Source organism: Triticum dicoccoides, chromosome 2B, assembly GCF_002162155.2.
Source record: "Triticum dicoccoides isolate Atlit2015 ecotype Zavitan chromosome 2B, WEW_v2.0, whole genome shotgun sequence".
NCBI lineage: Eukaryota > Viridiplantae > Streptophyta > Magnoliopsida > Poales > Poaceae > Triticum > Triticum dicoccoides.
In genome coordinates this window covers 237,150,656-237,175,240 of record NC_041383.1, presented here as the reverse complement: position 1 = coordinate 237,175,240, position 24,585 = coordinate 237,150,656, and positions in this window count along the sequence as shown.

Below are 24,585 nucleotides of genomic sequence, written 5' to 3'. Positions count from 1 at the left end.
GACTGATCCAAAAGTCGATTCAGTCGACTGAAGTGTAGCTAAATTGGAGCAGCATCACAAGAAAGAGCAATAGCAAGAGCAGCAGCGCGAGCAAGAGCAATATCAAGAGCAGACCAGGCAGGGGACCTAAGAGCAAGAGAAGAGCAGCAGCGCGAGCAAGAGCTAAAGCAGTAGCAGCTTCTACTGATGTGGACGTCGCCGCCGAGGGAGCGACGCCGTGGAGGAAGTGGCCGTCGACGCAGCCGTGGATGGAGCCGCGCCGTATCGGCTCGGCACCGAGCGCCGGCAGCACCGTGAGATCAAATCAAGAAGAAAATGCGGCGATTAGTGTACAACCTCTTTGGTGGCGCCGATTAGGCCGTAGCTTCATCCGAGGAAACGGTGATGATGATGCTCTTCCGGTGGTGCAGGTGAAAATGGTGGTGTGGGAATGGAGGTGGCGCGAAAGATGAGGGGAACGTCGAGGCAGCTCCTTGGAGGTGTAGGACGGGGTGGCTGAACCGGTGGGACGACGAGATCAACGACGGATCCTCATCTCGTACGGTGGATGAGGGACGTCGAGGTTTTGCTATGGACGATGTCGTCGGGGAAGAGGCTCCGGCTGGGTGGCAGACGGAGCAGGGTGTGGGGCTTCGTCACGGGTTTTCACGGCCTCGGTGTATGAATGGGTGGGCGGATGGGATGGCACTGGAGAACCATGGCTTAGGGAAGCGCTTGTCCGAAATGTGGGGTAAGTTATAAAAGTATCCCCACCGATTTGAGGCGGTTCTTTCGGTTCAGGGGTACCATGGGCATTTCACGTGTCGGGATTTCACATGAGGTGGGACTTTTCGCGCGCATTGTAATTTCAGAATAGCAAGGCGCGGGTTGAGATGGAGGGAGCTGTCGGAGCACAACGAGACAAATATATATCTTAAATATTTCGGGCTAACAAGGCGCGGGTTGAAATTTCCGGACAAGCCTAACATGTACTGTACCAAATCAATTCGCACTACAAATGTCATTCAAAACTTTGAATTCATGTTATGTTCAATTAAAATATTTCGCTACGTGTATAATGCATGCAACCTACTACTCACATGAACGTTTTAGTGCATTCCAAACGTATATACTACTGCTTCAATATGAACTAAATTTGAATTCGTTTCTCTATTTGAATAAGATCTACAGTAATGATTGTTGTGAAGTCAAAGGATTTGAATTCATTTATCTGTTTTAATAAGATCTACAATCATCATTATTGTCAAGTTAAACCATCGTTTGTGTATTATCTTCACAGCACACCACATGATTAGTCTCGAGTTACATATGAACTATGTGTACTATATGAACTCGAACTCGATTTTTTGAATCCACTTTATGTTGATTTCAAATCACATTACATTTCTAGCTCTAGCTAGATCTTCATAATCTGAACCATGTCTTATATGTATAATGTGTTTATCACATTATGTATGGTGCCCCGCCCCCTACGCCTACAAGTATTTAGATGTGAGTTGCAAACACCACACATTACCACAAATTCAAATAAAATGTGAGAATGTTCGATATATAGTATTGTTTAGATTGTTCAATATTTAGTTGTAAGCTGCAAACGCCACACATTATCACAAATTCAAATAAAATGTGAGATTGTTTGATGTATAGTATGGTTTAGATTGTTCGACATTTAGCTGTGAGTTGCAAATGCCATGCATTATCACATTATGGTATAACATGTGCACAGCACACGTATCACCGCTATATCCATGCATGCATATGTTTAAAACACTATGATCTCCTATTCAAATATATGAATCCGCTTTCATATCAAATTATGATCTTTGTTAGTCTCTTACACCCACACAATCCTATAACCTTTGTAGCTACCACTAACTTTCTCTCGTGCATGCACACGCCCTCCTCGCCCTCCCCCTCCCTCGGCATTCTATCCACTGGGCACATTCATATTTTTTCTTTAGGTCGTTCTCCCAGAGTCTCCACAACTCCTTTCCGACACACGTGATCGATAAACCTCTCCAGCGATGCGTGCCTACAACATACACACGCACCTTCAATCTCCTCCTTTATGTGTCCTTGCCTCTTGTCTCTCATACGGTCACACACACATGTAAACTCTCGCCCCTCTTTTCATCGATCTCACAACCGCACACTCCTCCCCCTATCTAGCTAGTAGCTGGGCCTCTCGCACCACCTCCTAGCTCCATTCTCTCTGTCTATCCGTCTCACTGGGACTTATTTGCCTCTAACAAATGGACGTACACCGACCGATCTCCCGCTATACATATAGCTAGCTAGGTCCTTATAACTCGTTTTTACCCACGCGTTGATCGATCTACCTCATTAGTTATGCCTGTCCCTTCCTCCGACAAACAACAACTGATCTACCGATGTAGTTAGGTTTGCTTACCAAACACATGGTTCCCCTTCATCATCCATGGATGCGTCCTGATAGATCTATCACGCACAGGCACACACAGAAACACATCCCCACTCTTATTGATAACATTGCAGTTCCACCCTCAGTTTGTCTAGTAGGCCTCTCCCACCATCTTTGAGAAGCAACTCCATCACCCATCCAGCACTCTACCCCTCTCCCTCCCTCTCTCTCTCCTCTCTCTCTCTCTGTCCCATCATATTTCCCGTCCTTCAGTTATGTATGGAGTCGACCGATCTCCCTCAAGACATAGTTGGGTCTCTCCTTCTCAACACACATACGAGTCGTTCTACCTCTATAGTTAGGCCTCTGCCGACCCCTCCCCCACCCTCCTCCCCCCACACACCAATACATCAAGCGCTCTAGTCATGTCTCCCTACCACACACAAACTTGACATGTGCCCTCTGATGTTCCGGTAGGTCAGTCGCCCTAAATTTTTGACTTGCACACACACACAATTTTGATGGCTCTCTTCATCGATCTCGCACCCACCCACTTGATCCTCTCTTCGACTCTATCGATATCTATGACCCCTCCCTCTCTTCTCATGGATTTCCCGACCCTTTATATATGATATGAAGAGGCCTCCATTTCACACCCATTGCATGCAAAATTTTGTTTGAGATGCCATCGACACATATTCCCACAAATACATTCACGAAATCAACCCCCCACCCCAAAACAAAAAACACTCACGAACGCGGTTTGTATCTCTCACACACACCCACGTAGGTGGGGGACGTGCACGAAGAGAAGAGGTGCATGCACGACGCACGTACTCCCTTCTCTTTCCCAACCACACCCGCATGGGTACACGGTGGAGCTCATTTCTGTACGAAAAAGGCAGCCCACATGGTAATTTGGCACGTGTACTGGTTGTCCACTTGGTGGAGGGAGGATCGTCTACCACGGGTGAACAAACAAATTGCGACTTGACGCATTATGTTAAAAAAGAGGCAAACCATGTGGGGCCTACCTTAGAGGCAATGCTATACACTAGAGTACTTTTGATGTGTCCCATCAACTCGCAGAACGAGGAGAAGCTTGCTTAGTACGCCGTCTCCCCTGCCCACGGGCACGGTGGCTCGCAGGATGAGGTGAAGCTTGCTTAGTACTGTCCGCCTTACGCCCGCTCGCTCGCCCATGCGCGCGGTGGCTCGCAGGACGAGGAGCAAAATTTACTACTCCCTCCATTTACTCCACGTCCCTACTACCTTGGTTATAGAGATTATATCATATTGTTTGGAATATATATGTCCTTTAGTAGATTTCAATATGAACTACTAGTACATACTCCAAACACTTATGTATATAGACGTATTTTAGAGTGTAGATTCACTCATTTTGCTCCGTATGTAGCACTCTACCTCGCCCCTCGACCCTCGCCCACGTGGTGGACGTGTAGCAATTCATTCGGTCTCATATAGGCAGAACAATATATACTGCACTACCATTATTGCTCGACTTCCCGAAGAGGCGAAGAGCCAATCGCAAGGTTAATATTTTGGATATGCCAAGCGCAAGGTTAGACTACCCACAGTGGGAGTAACATAGGTAGTAACATCACATGTATCTAGATAAAATAGATGATGTGGCAAGCAATAAATGAAGAAAGAGAGGTATATGGTAACATAGTTAGTTACTACTAGTATGAGCAACATCACACATATCAAGGCAAGATGAGTCTATAGCCTAATCAATGAAGTGTTGCATGTTACCACACATATGTTACTCCCCACTACAGAGGTTGGTAGTAACGTAGAGTATTAATATGGGCATGTTACTATCCATTGTGGCTAGTCTTATAGGAGAACGAGTAGTAGGTGCTGCGTCATTTATAAATAAGGTTTTTTTTCTTCAGTGGCACGTATGCAATATGATAGGTTCATATGGAGAAAAAAGGAAACCGCTCCACTATATACATAGTCAGGACGGGCCAGCCTACATGGTTGCTTGCTGGGGTTGCTCTCTTCACACTCTCTCGCACAAAACAACTGTGGCCACATCTCTAACATCCCGACAAATCACGTCCGCCGGGGGAAGGGGTGGATGCTTAGTGTAGATGCGGTCGCCGTCGCCGACGGTGAAAACCCACTGTCAGCACGTCCCGATCAGGGGTCCCCGCTGTTCTCTCTCACAAAGCCGGCGAGGTTGCCTTCGTCCCTTGCTCACTGCCGCGATGTGGGCAGTTGCCGCCTCCCGCCGCCCTCCTCAAGGTTGAGCTACGTCCCGACATACCTCAGGTACAACTCCCTTTACAGCCGGCTTGCACCACTGCTCCAGCTGCGCACATCACTCCATGTGGATATTTCTCTACTTCTTTGCCCCGCACATACCTCTACTGGCTTTGACGTACTGTATTTGTGATGAGTTTATGTCTCATCAACTAGTCCCAGTAATCTCATTCTGATCACGCTTCTTCAATTTCTTTGCCACAGGGATGCTCATCTCGATTTTGGTGAAATTGCACAAAATGATCTGATGGTTAAAAGGTTGCAAACTTCATTTCTTAGGAAGCTCGAACGTTGCCAGCAAATTGAAGCCTGGTTAGGGTTCACGGTTCAAGGGCTAGGGACTGCATGGATCGTTTTTTTCTTTAGCTACCTCTATTCCAAAATAAGTGTCAACTTTAGTAGTAGTACAACTTTGTACTAAAGTTTGCATAAAGTTGAGACACTTATTTTGGAATGGAGGGAGTACATATTTGCTATGATCTGTCAATCATTGAGATGCAATAGCATGCATGTTAGTCTCCTTTTTATTTGATGAAATGTTGCAACGGGCAACCTTGGACGCAAGATACATGTAACAGAAGCTGGAAGCTTCATAGCATTGTACAAATTTATCTCGCTGATAAATTACAGTATGTACTATACTAGTACTTCATCCATTTCTAAATATAAGTCTTTGTAGAGATTTCACCATGAACCACATGCGAATGTATATAGATGCATTTTAAGTGTAGATTCATTCATTTTGTTCCGTATGTAGTTCACCTAGTGGAATCTCTACAAAGACTTATCTACTAGTAATAGCTAGCCCCCACTACTAGGAATTCTTTATCCTCTCCTTGAGCCACATCATCAAAATTAATGTAGCCATTAGATGAACTAAATCAGTCCATAATAGCCGTCTGATCTAGACGTTGAGAGGCTCCGCACTAAGCCACATGCAAGCATGCAAAAATACCGTGGCATGCATGTGAGTGGGTTTTAAATCACATCAACATGTCTGCACACAAGCATGCACCGGTAGCATGCATGTAAGTGAGCTTTTAAGTCCCATTAACATGTCAAAAAGAAAAATATAATCCCATTATGTAGTAGGAGTTGGCTGATCTTTTTTCCTTACGTGGGATGATCTAAATGATGATGGGAGTTTTTTTAGTTTGGCTACCAATCGATAATTTTACGCAGAGAGATATACGGCTGTTCTGCGGCAACACGCGGGGACTCATCTAGTACTTAGGAACGGAGGGGGTACTATGTAAAGAGTTAGGTGTCGCACGGTGTCCAGAAAATATGGTGATAGTGTGAGGTGGGCCATGTAATCACTTAGCCTGCGTGTTTTCACTGCTCTTGCACTCCTCTGCTGTAAGAATGGAGAAAATTGTAATCTAGTAGTACCTCCTTTCGCCGAAAGCATAGGACATCCAACAGTCCTACCACCTCAGTAATAAAGACCAATGAGCCGTCAAATCACATAGACCCAACAGTAAGTTGGACGGACGAAGCAACCATCACTCTTGCGCCAGTGAGAGGTCGCGTCCGCTCTACCTGGGCATGAATGCGGCACCGATTCTTTGGAGCGGCACTGACCGTGTCGGGCGGGAAGCGCGCGCGGGCGATGGAGGGGCTTTGGATGGGCCAGGATGGTCAGGAGTGGGCATGGCAGTTGTCCGCCTGTCCCTACCGGATGCCTGGAAACGAGAGGATGCACCGACTCTCGCAGCTAAAATCATACACTACACACCATCTCTCTGTATGAGTAGGTCGATCCGTCGCTCTCTCTAACACACACATGTTGTTAAACACACACACACACACACACACATGTGCACACACACGCACGCACCTTGGTCCCACTGCACCTTCTAACGTGACTTATTACACCTAGACGGAGGGAGTAGTAAGTACGAGATACGGTGGCACACTGACTTAGGTCAAATACAAGTGCCCAAAATTGTGTGCACGATTATGATTTAAATCCCAATGACTCCCACACAAAAAACACGGCATGCTTGTCACACGAATGCAGGAATGTATAAAAGGTTATTTTCCTCTCGTTGAACATAACGGGAGGGTTGTGTAGCTGGTTAGCCTGTTCGCTCATCAAACTTGAGGTCTCGGGTTCGATAACTACACTTGAGCATAATTCGTGCCAGGCTGCAGCCTCGGCGCTTGTTTTCTAGGGTTTGCACGCTTCCCAGTTTCTCTCCAGTATATATATACACGCTGGAGCCTCAGCGCTTGTAGTTGCTCTCTTCACACTCTCTCACCCTCTCCAGATCTAAACAAGACTTCATTGGCCTCTCTCTCCCCTTACTGCTGGTCAAAGAGCCGACATGATCCGTCCGTCAGGAAGGGAAGGAGGCTTAACGCTGTCGCCATCGGCGAGGGAGGGAATCCACTACCGGCGCAGCTGTTCACTTTCACCCAGCAGCGGTGCGGGAGGGCCTCCGACCCCTTCTTCTTCGCCGTCGTCCTGTCGCCCACCGAACCACGCGCCAAGAACCTTAAGGTATACTTTACTTATTCCACATGCATTGCTCTAGCTGCATGTATACCATGAATCTAGGACGTGGTTCAAAGAGGAAAGGCGTGGGGGAAAGTAGTGGGAAAAGTTTTATAGCATGAATCTAGGACATGGTTCAAAGAGGAAAGGAATGGGGGAAAGTAGTGGGGAAAGTTGTATCGCATAAATCTAGGACGTGGTTCAAAGAGGAAAAGAAGGGGCGAAAGTACTAGTATAGACTGGCTATCCAGCACCTACGTTGGTCGAAAAGGGAGAACAATGACAAACGCAGTACGCACATATGTAACGAATTGATCTTTTGTTTTGGGGGACAAGGCTGTAGAGTTTGAGCGGGACTAGATTTGCTGCGCTCACATAGGGAAAGGTGTCTAAAGATAACAAAACTGGGACCAACACAAATATGCTCCTTGATTGTTTTTCTTTGTTGCAACAGACTGTGCATGACCACAGTACATCGGTAGATGCACATGGTGCTGGTGCGTCCACTGTCCCGTGCAACTCTTTAGCTGTTGTTAATCTAAGGCCCTGTTTGGTTAAAAACTCCCTAGTCCCTACCTGCTTGGTTCCAGGGACTAAACATGGACTAGAGGTTATTAAATGACATGCTAAAAGACCATGTTACCCCTAGTAATGAACTAATAGAGACAAGGTGCGATACGTGGCAGGGGCAACTGTTGCAAAAAGTCCCAAAAAGACTCCCTCGGGGTCTTCTTTCTTTAGTCCCCAATGCCCACTTTTAGTCTCTAAAAGTCGCTCCTGTTTGGTTTAGATGGGACTGACACGGAGTTTTTTTAGTCCCTACACCAAAATGTCCCTGTAAACAAACACCCTCTAATAATGCCGCTGGAAAATTGATGCAATGCCATAGTTAAAAGCAAATTACATGTTTAACGAATTTTATTGTTAATATAATCTCTATGCTAATATTAATCAATGCCACCGTTTGAGAAATGCTACTGTCTTGCTTTCTTTCCCATTTAGATAAGGTAGATGCTTCTTTTTGTTGGCTTCTGTGTCATCCACCGTTACTGACCACTAGTTGTTTCCTTTGCACCTCTGTGTCAACAGGGTTATCTACTTCACCTTGTTGCCATTGTGACCTTTTGTTGCACTGCACAAAACACTTTTGTTTTAAGAGTGTTTTGTGCAGTTCAACCAAAATGTCACACCGACAACGTTGCTTGATTGCTTGATCTTAGTGGAACTGCACAAGAGGAGATCTTACTTCCTATCTGTGTTGGCAAATTTGGTTCAGATCTTCTTCTTGTGAGCTGTTTGAATTCCGCATCATGCGAGGTCAGTACTAGCCTTCTTTCACATGATTCTGCAATGTGCTTTCATATGTTGTGCTACTTGTACGGTAATGTTGCTTGATTTTAGTGAACTGCACAAATGGAGCCAAGACTTCCAATCTGTACATGCACCGTAATATCCCATTGAGGTAAGATAAGGATATTTCACAGTTGTTGGCCTGTATTTTGCCACTTTCATCAGAAAATTAATGTCATTGTTTAGTGCTATAGTTGTGCTCCCTAATTGACATGCCAAATCTTACATTGAAGGCGAAGCTTGTCTGTTATTGAACCAAGTGATGAAGGGGAAGAACAAGCGGAAGAAAAACAAAAATCAACTCCCGGTGCTGTAATGAAGCACTGGAACTATGATGAAACAAATAATGATATAGTTTTGCATCTTAATTTATTGCTATGGCTGCAACGAGCAATTGTTTTGCCACTGATTTGATGCCACTCTTAATGTAATATGTAATAATCTCTGCTTGTGCAAACAGGGATCTTCTTTGAAGATACCATATATTTTAGTGGAACTGCACAAGACGATGTTGGAAACATTAAACTAATCGAGGAGTATATAGTAATCATGGCCACCACAGTAGATAGCAACAGATGGTTCCGGAAAAGTGCTTCATCTGTATGCACTACACAATAAGCCTCCTGACAAAGGTTGGTACTCGCCCACTGATTTCATCCATATGATTGAGCTTTGTCATCTCTATTGGTGTTGTGCTACTATTTAGATACTATCATGAAAAAGTGGTATTGTCCTTGAGAAGTGCTTCATCTGTGCTGTTTTAAATATTTCCTTTCCTTTTTTTCGAGCAAACAGGGATGCTACTACCTCCGTCTCGGTGAATAAGTCATTTGCGTAGTTCTAGGTTGACGATTTAACTATCTAAATATGTATTATATGTGACAAAAATTATATATTTGGAAACTACATCCTTATAGAAATCTAGTGATATACTTTTTATGACATTTAACACATATTTAATTCCTCAAATCGATGACCTAGAACTACGTGAATGACTTATTCACCTAGACGGAGGTAGTAGCATTTAGTTGTCCTCTTGTCTTTGCACAACAGGATCATCTTCCTATGAAGAAGAATATGGAGTACGTGAAGTGACTAGTTCCGATTATGCTAGGATGAAGAAGCCCTGTCTATCTTCTCATCAGAAGGAGCAGTTGAAGGATGGTTACATTACTCCCCACAAGACCAAACTAACTTCAGCTCAGAAGGACTGACAAATCTCCATTTTTTTGCTGTGATGCGCGAGTACAATATTGTTCTAGGATTCTTTCTGGTGAGTTCCACTTTTCTAAAAGTGTGCTCTACATGGACCATGTAGGTGCCTATTTAAACTGTCAATTCATAGTACAGTTTGCTTTATACTAATCACTTTTTTTGTATTTGTGCAAACAGGGGTGCTCAACATGATTTCAATGGGAACTGCACAAAATGTTCATGAATACATCGAATCATTCATTTCCACCACAAGAAAGGAGGTGCTGATAATTTCAAGGCGTTACAACATATAAGGGTGAAATCATACAAGCTACACGCGAATTTGGTTGATTTTGGTGCAACTGCATGAAAAGAACAGCTGATTTATTTAGCACGAGGTGCCATGTCAATGTCCGAACAGATGGCAAACCCTGCCCATTCCATAATCGTAGGCATTTGATATTTTGGAATGGGACAACCTTGTCAAATTTTGCTCATTGATTTAGCAAGAAGACATGCGTTTGGTATTTTCGAATGGGACGCCCTTTGCTGTCAGCAGCATTGATCAATTTTTTCTTTATTCTTTAGTTGCAAAGTAAATATTGCCTCTGACATGTGAGTCACTGAGATGCATAATCATCGATTGTTTTCAATGTTCTCTATGAATTACCAGCCCTGTGTGTTTGATTGCAATGTACAGAAACGCTAAAAAGCTGCTCAAACTCTTTGTACTCCTTCTGTTCCTTTTTACGCACATTGTGAAAGTGCATACTTTTTTCTATAAGATTGGTCAAAGTAGAGATACTTTGACTACAGACAAAACTTGTATGCAGACTAGAAAGGACCGGAGGGAGTACATGTGAAACTGCTGCAAACGAGGTGATCACCCTGGGAATAATGCTAGTACGTATTGTTTTGCATGTTCATCCAATGCCAGTGATACAGGAATTCGAACTAATCGAAATAAATTCATTCATACACTGTCAGATTTCATATAAACATGCAGGATTTCATTATATTTCATACATTCTTCAACTAAAAATGGGTGCGCTGAAGGTATAATTAATTAACCGAAGCTACCCACCTGTGTCCCGCTGAGCCGAACAGAAGCTTCAGTGACTTAACTGCAGGTGCAGTTAAGTAGAAGCAGCGTTCTTCTCCAACGCAGCTCTCCGACTCCCCGTCGCCGCCAAGAAGCTAACCGGCCGTCAATGGTCAACCCGCCTAGCTTGGCTTCAACCGGAGGGTAGCAGCGGTGGCCTTACTTGGACCCGAGCGGTAACGACATACTGTGTTCTACTCTTCCTCGTTTTCTGTGTGGCACGGCCTCGTTAGCAGCGGGGCGGGGTCTCGGCGGAGCCGGCGATGTCCTCTGTCTCGTTGCCAGTGGGCGACGCCTCGGCGGAGCGAATCCTCCCCCTCGTTGCCGACAGGGTGGGGCCTCGGCTGAGCCGGCGATGTCCTCTGCCTCGTTGTTGGCGGGGCGGGGCCTCAACGGAGCCGGCGGTGTCCTCTACCTCGTTGTTGGCGCCGCGGGACCTCAACGGAGCAGGGCCTCATCGACACCAGCGGAGCGGGGACTCGTCGGAGCCGGCATTGTCCTCTGCCTCGTCCTCGGTCTCGCCAAACAGCGCCTCGCCCGCTTCATCGCCCTCTTTGTAGGCGGCCACAGCCTCCGCCACCCACATGCGGTACCGCCAGCGCTCGAGGCGGCCCTCGCGGGCGGAGCGGTATGAGTCGAGCAGTGCCTCTTGCTCCGCCCGCTCCGCGGCGATCTGCTCCTCCGCCTGCAGGTGCTCCTGGAGGAGATGGTGGTTGTAGGCGGCGTCGGCTTGCGCCTCCGAGAACTGCTCCTCACACATCTGCCTCACCATGTCCATATAGGGCACGGGCCTCGCCGATGGTCATGCTGCAATGCATCGGCGAGGATGGCGCGGAGGAGGGGGTTGGCCGGATCGTCGACTACCATGTTCTTCATTGGGACGTCGTCGTCCTCCGGCTGCCTGCCGGTCAGCCGGTCGGCAGCAATGGCTGCCATCTCCTTGTGGTCCGTCGTCCGCCCGTCCCGAAGAGTGCTGGAGCGCGAGGAAGCCATGGTGGGCAGTAGTGGTGTGGACAGGAGAAAGGGAACGGATGCGGATGACTGCGGCTATGGTCGGCACAGCAGTTTATATATCAATGGTGGGCGGCAGAGGGATGGACGTGTGGCGCCGGAGTAGCCGCCTCGGGAACCGCGTATCATAAATGTGGGCGGCAGATGGACGGACGGACGACACTTGTGTCGTTTGAAGGCGGAGCAATCGCCTGCACCGGGAAGCGGGGCGGGCGGCGCTGACTGTTTCGGGCAAAAAGCATGTGCGGGTGAGGAGATGACTTTACTTGGAGAGGATGACAATGGGGACCCACCAGGGCCATAGCCTCACGTACGCAAGTGCCTTCTTATATATATATATATATATATATATATATATATATATATAACTATAATTTTTTTTGCTTCCTCCTGGTTTCCTGACATCATGGTCCCACACCATTGTGAACCTATGTAGTCAATAAACGAGAGAATTACACAAGAAGCGGCCGACAGCTGGGACTAAGCAGCTCGAGCAGTATTTGTGTTTTTGAGGTGTGAGCACTGCGGAGTTTTTCTTAATTTTTCTCCTCTGAACAACAACGAAAACATCGCTGCAGGTATTAACAGGGCGGGCTGTGGCCAGTCTAGCCCAGGCCAGATATCCAGCCCAGATATTAATTTTTTTCAAGCTGAAAATGGCTAGCCCAACTATACTTTTTTTAGGAATACCCAGGCAAGGTCAAGTTGTTATTCTCCGCCCCGCTAGGATGCAAATCTTTCCTAGGAGGGATGCATTAGGCTTAACAAGAAAATGGGCTTTAAGAAATAATAAATGGGATGTAATTATAAAAACTGGGTAGTAACTATAAAAAAAATGCACCAAACACGTAATTACTTTATAAAATATTATTTTTGGATATTGAAAATTTTAATTTCATTAATTGTTGCGAGCGCAATGTTTCGTTGGATTTTTACGCAATATAAATTTATATTGAAATTATATTTAATCTGACTAGAAATTTCGGGATAAAAATATTTCGGATCCCATCAAAATGTGGAAAATTTTATGGAATTCTGTTTTGAATGGTTGGTTGAAATGGGTTGTACTTTTAACAAACTGTAGATGGGCTGTAGTAAATTCCATTAGAATTCAAAAATGGGTTGCACATTCTTACAAATCTCAAATGGGCTATAAGTTCTCTGCCACACACTTGTGGCCTCATTGAGTTGACGCGTCCCCTAAAAAAATGAGAGTTGACGTGTATGCAAGGCTTTGTCAACTTATAGTCAACACACGGTTCTAGCAGCAGTGGCCGTTGGATGTCCATCCAACGGATGCCGTGCTTCTTCTTCAATCTCGGATATTCTAGCTTCACCTGCCCAAAAAATGATTCCTCCCGCTGACATCTGGGGCGCACCGTTTCGGAAGCTAACCTGTGGGCCTACTAAGTTGACGCGTACCAAGGGCTTTGTCAACTTAGTCAATATAAACGATTCTAGCTGAAGTGACCATACGATGTCCATCCAACGGCCGTCGTGCTTCTTCAACCTCTGGTCTTCTTGCTCCAGCCACCCAAAGCAGCGCCGGTCGTGCCGCCTGCTCCTGCCTCCCGTGGCCGGCTGTGCTGCCGCAGAGGCCTCACCGCCCCTACTACTCCCACCGCTGGCCAGGCCATCCCTCCACTCACCCACACCCCCTGTTATTCTGCGGCGACGACAGCCTCACACCACAGCCAAACCAGTGAACCCTCGTACTCCTCTCCGCGTGCGCATCTACTACCGCGTCTTCCCCGGCTCCGCGTCGTCCCCTTCCTAGGCCCCGCCATCGTCCACCGCCGTGGTGCTCTCGGTGCAGCATGGTCAACGTGGTCAAGGAACGACTTCCATCGGACGTGGACTATACGTGGAGAGGCAGACAGCTGGGTCCACGGCCGCAGCAAGGAAGTGCCTCCTTATTACGTGGAAAATAATGATTCCTCCACCTGACAGCTGGGACCCACCGGACGGGCCACTGTATTTCACGAAAAAACATTTCCCCCCTGACTGTTGGGACCCACCAGCTACATCTTTGCACGCAAGGAAGTGCGTCCGAAAAAAACGATTCGCCCCCTGACTGCTGGGACCCACCAACTACATCTTCGCACGCAAGGAAGTGCCTGACCGTCGGGACCCACCTGGTCAAAGCGTACGTAACGTTGTCATTCTGGTTGCGAACGTGTACGTACATACTGGTCGATGTAGAGGCGTGCACGTGTCGTAGTAGAGGCGCACACGTAGCATGTACACATACGTACAACGGCCAGGGTGCAAGAAAGAAAATACGGCCACGTAATTATGTACGGGCGGGGTCTCGAACACCTACTCGCGCATACGTACGGCCAGGGCTCGTGTACATCGCTGGGTCAGAACGGAGAAACAGCGTTGTCGTCGTGTTCATGGGGAGCCAACCGGCTGGGTCAGAATGGAATGCGTCGTCGTGTTCATCAGGAGGGCTTGGACGGAACAGGTGATGGAAACGAGGCCTGGCGTACCGCAGAATGGAGGAAACAGCCTTGTGTTCGACCGGCCATATTCGAAACGGGATCCTGTTCATTGGGAGGGGTTTGGCGTACCGCAAAACGGAGGAAACGAACTTGTGCTGGACCTCCTACGGTCGAAACGGGGTCCTGTTGATGGGAGGGGTATGGCGTACCGCAAAACGGACGAAACGGACTTGTGTTGGAGCGCTACGGTCGAAACGGGGGTCCTGTTCATCGGGAGGGGTGTGGCGTACCGCAAAACGGGACTCCACAGGATATTGTTCATCTCCACCGTCGACCTCCTCCAGCCTCCACGGGCTACTGTTCATCCACCGTCGACCTCCTCCAGCCTCCACGGGCTCCTGTTCATCCACGGGATCCTGTTCAACCACCCCCTTCAAGGGATACTGTTCATCCACCCCTCCACCGTCTATTGTTCATCTAGCCCTCCACGGGGTCGTCCTGTTCATCCATCCCTCCACGGGGTCCTTTGTTGGGGAACGTAGTAATTTCAAAAAAATTCCTACGCACACGCAAGATCATGGTGATGCATAGCAACGAGAGGGGAGAGTGTTGTCCACGTACCCTCATAGACCGTAAGTGGAAGCGTTATGACAACGCGGTTGATGTAGTCGTACGTCTTCACGATCTGACCGATCCAAGCACCGAACGTACGGCACCTCCAAGTTCAGCACACGTTCAGATCGATGACAATCCCCAGACTCAGATCTAGCAGGGTTTCGGGGATGAGTTCCGTCAGCATGACGGCGTGGTGACGATGATGATGTTCTACCAACGCAGAGCTTCGCCTAAGCACCGCAACGATATGATCGAGGTGGAATATGGTGGAGGGGGGCACCGCACACGGCTAAGGAACGATCACGAAGATCAACTTGTGTGTCTAGAGGTGCCCTCCTGCTCCCGTATAAAAAGAAGCCAAGGGGGAGGGGGCGGCCGGCCAAGGAGGGCGCGCCAAGGGGGAGTCCTACTCCCACCGGGAGTAGGACTCCCTTCTTTCCTAGTTGGAGAAGGAGAAGGGGGAAGGAGGAGGAAGAGGGGAAGGAAAGGGGGGCGCCGCCCCCCTCTCCTTGTCCTATTCGGACTAGGGAGGGGAGGGGGCGCAGCCCACCTCTTGCCTCCTCTCCTCTTCTCCCTTAGGGCCCATGAAGGCCCAATAACCCCCGGGAGGGTTCCGGTAACCCCCAGTGCTCCGGTAAAATCCTGATTTCACCCGGAACCATTCCGATATCCAAATATAGGCTTCCAATATATCAATATTTATGTCTCGACCATTCTGAGACTCCTCATCATGTCCGTGATCACATCCGGGACTCCGAACAACCTTCGGTACATCAAAACTTATAAACTCATAATAAAACTGTCATCGTAACATTAAGCGTGCAGACCCTACGGGTTCGAGAACTATGTAGACATGACCTAGAACTATTCTCGGTCAATAACCAATAGCGGAACTTGGATGCTCATATTGGCTCCTACATATTCTATGAAGATCTTTATCGGTCAAACCGCATAACAACATAATTTGTTCCCTTTGTCACCGGTATGTTACTTGCCCGAGATTCGATCGTCGGTATCCAATACCTAGTTCAATCTCGTTACCGGCAAGTCTCTTTACTCGTTACGTAATGCATCATTCCGTAACTAACTCATTAGCTACATTGCTTGCAAGGCTTATAGTGATGTGCATTACCGAGAGGGCCCAGAGATACCTCCCCGACAATCGGAGTGACAAAACCTAATATCGAAATACGCCAACTCAACATGTACCTTCGGAGACACCTGTAGAGCTCCTGTATAATCACCCAGTTACGTTGCGACGTTTGGTAGCACACAAAGTGTTCCTCCGGTAAACGGGAGTTGCATAATCTCATAGTTACAGGAACATGTATAAGTCATGAAGAAAGCAATAGCAACATACTAAACGATCAAGTGCTAGGCTAACGGAATGGGTCATGTCAATCACATCATTCTCCTAATGATGTGATCTCATTACTCAAATGACAACACATGTCTATGGTTAGGAAACATAACCATCTTTGATTAATGAGCTAGTCAAGTAGAGGCATACTAGTGACGTTATGTTTGTCTATGTATTCACACATGTATCATGTTTCCGGTTAATACAATTCTAGCATGAATAATAAACATTTATCATGATATGAGGAAATAAATAATAACTTTATTATTGCCTCTAGGGCATATTTCCTTCATTCTCCCACTTGCACTAGAGTCAATAATCTAGATTACGCAGTAATGATTCTAACACCCATGGAGTCTTGGTGCTGATCATGTTTTGCTCGTGGAAGAGGCTTAGTCAAGGGTCTGCAACATTCAGATCCATACGTATCTTGCAAATCTCTATGTCTCCCACCTGGACTTGGTCCCAGATGGAATTGAAGCGTCTCTTGATGTGCTTGGTCCTCTTGTGAAATCTGGATTCCTTTGCCAAGGCAATTGCGCCAGTATTGTCACAGAAGATCTTCATTGGTCCCGATGCACTAGGTATGACACCTAGATTGGAAATGAACTCCTTCATCCAGACTCCTTCATTTGCTGCTTCCGAAGAAGCTATGTACTCCGCTTCACATGTAGATCCCGCCACGACGCTTTGTTTAGAACTACACCAACTTACAGCTCCACTGTTTAATAAAAACACGTATCCGGTTTGCGATTTAGAATCGTCTGGATCAGTGTCAAAGCATGCATCGACGTAACCACTTACGACTAGCTCTTTGTCACCTCCAGAAACGAGAAACATATCCTTAGTCTTTTTCAGGTATTTCAGGATGTTCTTGACCGTGATCCAGTGATCCACTCCTGGATTACTTTGGTACCTACCTGCCAAAATTATTGCTAAGCATACGTCAGGTCCGGTACACAGCATTGCATACATGATAGAGCCTATGGCTGAAGCATAGGGAACATCTTTCATTCTCTCTCTATCTTCTGCTGTGGTCGGGCATTGAGTCTGACTCAATTTCACACCTTGTAATACAGGCAAGAACCCTTTCTTTGCATGATCCATTTTGAACTTTTTCAAAACTTTATCAAGGTATGTGCTTTGTGAAAGTCCTATTAAGCGTCTTGATCTATCTCTATAAATCTTGATGCCCAATATGTAAGCAGCTTCACCGAGGTCTTTCATAGAAAAACTTTTATTCAAGTATCCCTTTATGCTATGCAGAAATTCTATATCATTTCCAATTAATAATATGTCATCTACATATAATATCAGAAATGCTACAGAGCTCCCACTCACTTTCTTGTAAATACAGGCTTCTCCAAAAGTCTGTATAAAACCATATGCTTTGATCACACTATCAAAGTGTTTATTCCAACTCCGAGATGCTTGCACCAGTCCATAAATGGATCGCTGGAGCTTGCACACTTTGTTAGCACCTTTTGGATCGACAAAACCCTCTGGTTGCATCATATACAACTCTTCTTCCAGAAATCCATTCAAGAATGCAGTTTTGACATCCATTTGCCAAATTTCATAATCATAAAATGCAGCAATTGCTAACATGATTCGGACAGACTTAAGCATCGCTACGGGTGAGAAAGTCTCATCGTAGTCAACCCCTTGAACTTGTTGAAAACCTTTCGCAACAAGTCGAGCTTTATAGACAGTTACATTACCATCAGCGTCAGTCTTCTTCTTAAAGATCCATTTATTCTCAATGGCTTGCCGATCAATGGGCAAGTCAACCAAAGTCCATACTTTGTTCTCATACATGGATCCCATCTCAGATTTCATGGCTTCTAGCCATTTTGCGGAATCTGGGCTCATCATCGCTTCCTCATAGTTCGTAGGTTCGCCATGGTCAAGTAACATGACTTCCAGAATAGGATTACCGTACCACTCTGGTGCGGATCTTACTCTGGTAGACCTATGAGGTTCAGTAGAAACTTGATCTGAAGTTTCATGATCAATATCATTAGCTTCCTCACTAATTGGTGTAGTTGTCACAGGAACCGGTTCTTGTGATGGACTACTTTCCAATAAGGGAGCAGGTATGGTTACCTCATCAAGTTCTACTTTCCTCCCACTCACTTCTTTCGAGAGAAACTCCTTCTCTAGAAAGGATCCGAATTTAGCAACGAAAATCTTGCCCTCAGATCTGTGATAGAAGGTGTACCCAACAGTCTCTTTTGGGTATCATATGAAGACACATTTCTCCGATTTGGGTTCGAGCTTATCTGGTTGAAGTTTATTCACATAAGCATCGCAACCCCAAACTTTAAGAAACGACAACTTTGGTTTCTTGCCAAACCACAGTTCATAAGGCGTCGTCTCAACGGATTTTGATGGTGCCCTATTTAACATGAATGCGGACGTCTCTAAAGCATAACCCCAAAATGATAGCGGTAAATCAGTAAGAGACATCATAGATCGCACCATATCTAGTAAAGTACGATTACGACGTTCGGAGACACCATTTCGTTGTGCTGTTCCGGGTGGCGTGAGTTGCGAAACTATTCTGCATTGTTTCAAATGTATACCAAACTCGTAACTCAAATATTCTCCTCCACTATCAGATCGTAGAAATTTTATTTTCTTGTTACGATGATTTTCCACTTCACTCTGAAATTCTTTGAACTTTTCAAATGTTTCAGACTTGTGTTTCATTAAGTAGATATACCCATATCTGCTCAACTCATCTGTGAAGGTGAGAAAATAACGATACCCGCCGCGAGCCTCAATATTCATTGGACCACAAACATCAGTATGTATGATTTCCAACAAATCAGTTGCTCGCTCCATAGTTCCGGAGAACGGCATTTTAGTCATCTTGCCCATGAGGCACGGTTCGCAAGTACCAAGTGATTCATAATCAAGTGATTCCAAAAGTCCATCAGTATGGAGTTTCTTCATGCGCTTTACACCGATATGACCTAAATGGCAGTGCCACAAATAAGTTGCACTATCATTATCAACTCTGCATCTTTTGGCTTCAACACTATGAATATGTGTATCACTGCTATCGAGATTCAATAAAAATAGACCACTCTTCAAGGGTGCATGACAATAAAAGATATTACTCATATAAATAGAACAACCATTATTCTCTGATTTAAATGAATAACCGTCTCGCATCAAACAAGATCCAGATATAATGTTCATGCTCAACGCTGGCACCAAATAACAATTATTTAGGTCTAAAACTAATCCCGATGGTAGATGTAGAGGTAGCGTGCCGACCGCGATCACATCGACTTTGGAACCATTTCCCACGCGCATCGTCACCTCGTCCTTAGACAATCTTCGCTTAATCCGTAGTCCCTATTTTGAGTTGCAAATATTAGCAACAGAACCAGTATCAAATACCCAGGTACTACTGCGAGCATTAGTAAGGTACACATCAATAACATGTATATCACATATACCTTTGTTCACTTTTCCATCCTTCTTATCCGCCAAATACTTGGGGCAGTTCCGCTTCCAGTGTCCAGTCTGCTTGCAGTAGAAGCACTCAGTCTCAGGCTTAGGTCCAGACTTGGGTTTCTTCTCTTGAGTAGCAACTTGTTTGCTGTTCTTCTTGAAGTTCCCCTTCTTCTTCCCTTTGCCCTTTTTCTTGAAACTGGTGGTCTTGTTGACCATCAACACTTGATGCTCCTTCTTGATTTCTACCTCCGCGGCTTTTAGCATTGCGAAGAGCTCGGGAATAGTCTTCTCCATCCCTTGCATATTATAGTTCATCACGAAGCTCTTGTAGCTTGGTGGCAGTGATTGAAGAATTCTGTCAATGACACTATCATCGGGAAGATTAACTCCTAGTTGAATCAAGTGATTATTATACCTAGACATTTTGAGTATGTGTTCACTGACAGAACTATTCTCCTCCATCTTGCAGCTATAGAACTTATTGGAGACTTCATATCTCTCAATCCGAGCATTTGCTTGAAATATTAACTTCAACTCCTGGAACATCTCATATGCTCCATGACGTTCAAAACGTCGTTGAAGACCCGGTTCTAAGACGTAAAGCATGGCACACTGAACTATCGAGTAGTCATCAGCTTTGCTCTGCCAGACGTTCTTAACGTCGTCAGTTGCATCAGCAGCAGGCCTGGCACCCAGCGGTGCTTCCAGGACGTAATTCTTCTGTGTAGCAATGAGGATAATCCTCAGGTTATGGACCCAGTCCGTGTAATTGCTACCATCATCTTTCAACTTTGCTTTCTCAAGGAACGCATTAAAATTCATCGGAACAATAGCACGAGCCATCTATCTACAACAAACATAGACAAGCAAAATACTATCAGGTACTAAGTTCATGATAAATTTAAGTTCAATTAATCATATTACTTTAGAACTCCCACTTAGACAGACATCTCTCTAGTCATCTAAGTGATCACGTGATCCAAATCAACTAAACCATGTCCGATCATCACGTGAGATGGAGTAGTTTCAATGGTGAACATCACTATGTTGATCATATCTACTATATGGTTCACGTTCGACCTTTCGGTCTCCGTGTTCCGAGGCCATGTCTGTATATAGTAGGCTCGTCAAGTTTAACCTGAGTATTCCGCGTGTCCAACTATTTTTCACCCATTGTATTTGAACGTAGAGCCTATCACACCCGATCATCACGTGGTGTCTCAGCACGAAGAACTTTTGCAACGGTGCATACTCAGGGAGAACACTTCTTGATAATTTTTAGTGAGAGATCATCTTAAAATGCTACCGTCAATCAAAGCAAGATAAGATGCATAAAGGATAAACATCACATGCAATCAATATAAGTGATATGATATGGTCATCATCTTCTTGTGCTTGTGATCTCCATCTCCGAAGCACCGTCGTGATCACCATCGTCACCGGCGCGACACCTTGATCTCCATCGTAGCATCGTTGTCGTTACGCCATCTATTTCTTCTACGACTATCGCTACCGCTTAGTGATAAAGTAAAGCAATTACAGGGCGTTTGCATTTCATACGATAAAGCGACAACCACATGGCTCCTGCCAGTTGCCGATAACTTCGGTTACAAAACATGATCATCTCATACAATAAAATATAGCATCATGTCTTGACCATATCACATCACAACATGCCCTGCAAAAACAAGTTAGACGTCCTCTACTTTGTTGTTGCAAATTTTACGTGGCTACTACGGGCTGAGCAAGAACCGTTCTTACCTACGCATCAAAACCACAAAGATAGTTCGTCAAGTTAGTGCTGTTTTAACCTTCGCAAGGACCGGGCGTAGCCACACTCGGTTCAACTAAAGTTGGAGAAACAGACACCCGCTAGTCACCTGTGTGCAAAGCACGGCGGTAAAACCAGTCTCGCGTAAGCGTACGCGTAATGTCGGTCCAGGCCGCTTCATCCAACAATACCGCTAAACCAAAGTATGACATGCTGGTAAGCAGTATGACTTGTATTGCCCACAACTCACTTGTGTTCTACTCGTGCATATAACATCAACGCATAAAACCTGGCTCTAATACCACTGTTCGGGAACGTAGTAATTTCAAAAAATTTCCTATGCACACGCAAGATCATGGTGATGCATAGCAATGAGAGGGGAGAGTGTTGTCCACGTACCCTCGTAGACCGTAAGCGGAAGCGTTATGACAACGCGGTTGATGTAGTCGTAGATCTTCACGATCCAATCAATCCAAGCACCGAACGTACGGCACCTTCGAGTTCAGCACACGTTCAGCTCGATGACGATCCCCGGACTCTGATCCAGCAGGGTTTCAGGGATGAGTTCCGTCAGCATGACGGCGTGGTGACGATGATGATGTTCTACCGACGCAGAGCATCGCCTAAGCACCGCAACGATATGACCGAGGTGGAATATGGTGGAGGGGGCACCGCACACGGCTAAGGAACGATCACGAAGATCAACTTGTGTGTCTAGAGGTGCCCCTGCTCCCGTATATAAAGGAGCCAAGGGGGAGGGGGCGGCCGGCCAAGGAGGGCGCGCCAAGGGGGAGTCCTACTCCCACCGGGAGTAGGACTCCCTTCTTTCCTAGTTGGAGAATGAGAAGGGGGAAGGAGGAAGAGGGAAAGGAAAGGGGGGGAGCCGCCCCCCTCTCCTTGTCCTATTCAGACTAGGGAGGGGAGGGAGAGCAGCCCACCTCTTGCCTCCTCTCCTCTTCTCCCTTAGGGCCCATGAAGGCCCAATAACTGCGGGAGGGTTCCGGTAACCCCCCGGTGCTCCGGTAAAATCCCGATTTCACCCGGAACCATTCCGATATCCAAATATAGGCTTCCAATATATCAATATTTATGTCTCGACCATTTCGAGACTCCTCGTCATGTTCGTGATCACATCCGGGACTCTGAACAACCTTCGGTACATCAAAACTTATAAACTCATAATAAAACTGTCATCGTAACGTTAAGCGTGCGGACCCTACGGGTTCGAGAACTATGTAGACATGACCTAGAACTATTGTCGGTCAATAACCAATAGCTGAACCTGGATGCTCATATTGGCTCCTACATATTCTACGAAGATCTTTGTCGGTCAAATCGCATAACAACATACTTTGTTCCCTTTGTCATCGGTATGTTACTTGCCCGAGATTCGATCGTCGGTATCCAATACCTAGTTCAATCTCATTACCGGCAAGTCTCTTTACTCGTTACGTAATGCATCATTGAACTAACTCATTAGCTACATTGCTTGCAAGGCTTATAGTGATCTGCATTACCGAGAGGGCCCAGAGATACCTCCCCGACAATCGGAGTGACAAAACCTAATCTCGAAATACGCCAACTCAACATGTACCTTCGGAGACACCTGTAGAGCTCCTTTATAATCACCCAGTTACGTTGTGACGTTTGGTAGCACACAAAGTGTTCCTCCAGTAAACCGGTGTTGCATAATCTCATAGTTACAGGAACATGTATAAGTCATGAAGAAAGCAATAGCAACATACTAAACACTCAAGTGCTAGGCTAACGGAATGGGTCATGTCAATCACATCATTCTCCTAATGATGTGATCCCTTTAATCAAATGACAACACATGTCTATGGTTAGGAAACATAACCATCTTTGATTAATGAGCTAGTCAAGTAGAGGCATACTAGTGACATTATGTTTGTCTATGTATTCACACATGTATCATGTTTCCGGTTAATACAATTCTAGCATGAATAATAAACATTTATCATGATATGAGGAAATAAATAATAACTTTATTATTGCCTCTAGGGCATATTTCCTTCAGTCTCCCACTTGCACTAGAGTCAATAATCTAGATTACACAGTAATGATTCTAACACCCATGGAGTCTTGGTGCTGATCATGTTTTGCTCGTGGCAGAGGCTTAGTCAACGGATCTGCAACATTCAGATCTGTATGTATCTTGCAAATCTCTATGTCTCCCACCTGGACTTGGTCCCGGATGTAATTGAAGCGTCTCTTGATGTGCTTGGTCCTCTTGTGAAATCTGGATTCCTTTGCCAAGGCAATTGCACCAGTATTGTCACAGAAGATCTTCATTGGTCCCGATGCACTAGGTATGACACCTATATTGGAAATGAACTCCTTCATCCAGACTCCTTCATTTGTTGCTTCCGAAGAAGCTATGTACTCCGCTTCACATGTAGATCCCGCCACGACGCTTTGTTTAGAACTGCACCAACTTATAGCTCCACCGTTTAATAAAAACACGTATCCGGTTTGCGATTTAGAATCGCCCGGATCAGTGTCAAAGCTTGCATCGACGTAACCACTTACGACTAGCTCTTTGTCACCTCCATAAACGAGAAACATATCCTTAGTCCTTTTCAGGTATTTCAGGATGTTCTTGACCGCTGTCCAGTGATCCACTCCTGGATTACTTTGGTACCTACCTGCCAAGCTTATTGCTAAGCATACGTCAGGTCTGGTACACAGCATTGCATACATGATAGAGCCTATGGCTGAAGCATAGGGAACATCTTTCATTCTCTCTCTATCTTCTGCTGTGGTCGAGCATTGAGTCTGACTCAATTTCACACCTTGTAATACAGGCAAGAACCCTTTCTTTGCATGATCCATTTTGAACTTTTTGAAAACTTTATCAAGGTATGTGCTCTATGAAAGTCCTATTAAGCGTCTTGATCTATCTCTATAAATCTTGATGCCCAATATGTAAGAAGCTTCACTGAGGTCTTTCATAGAAAAACTTTTATTCAAGTATCCCTTTATGCTATACAGAAATTCTATATCATTTCCAATTAATAATATGTCATCTACATATAAGATCAGAAATGCTACACAGCTCCCACTCACTTTCTTGTAAA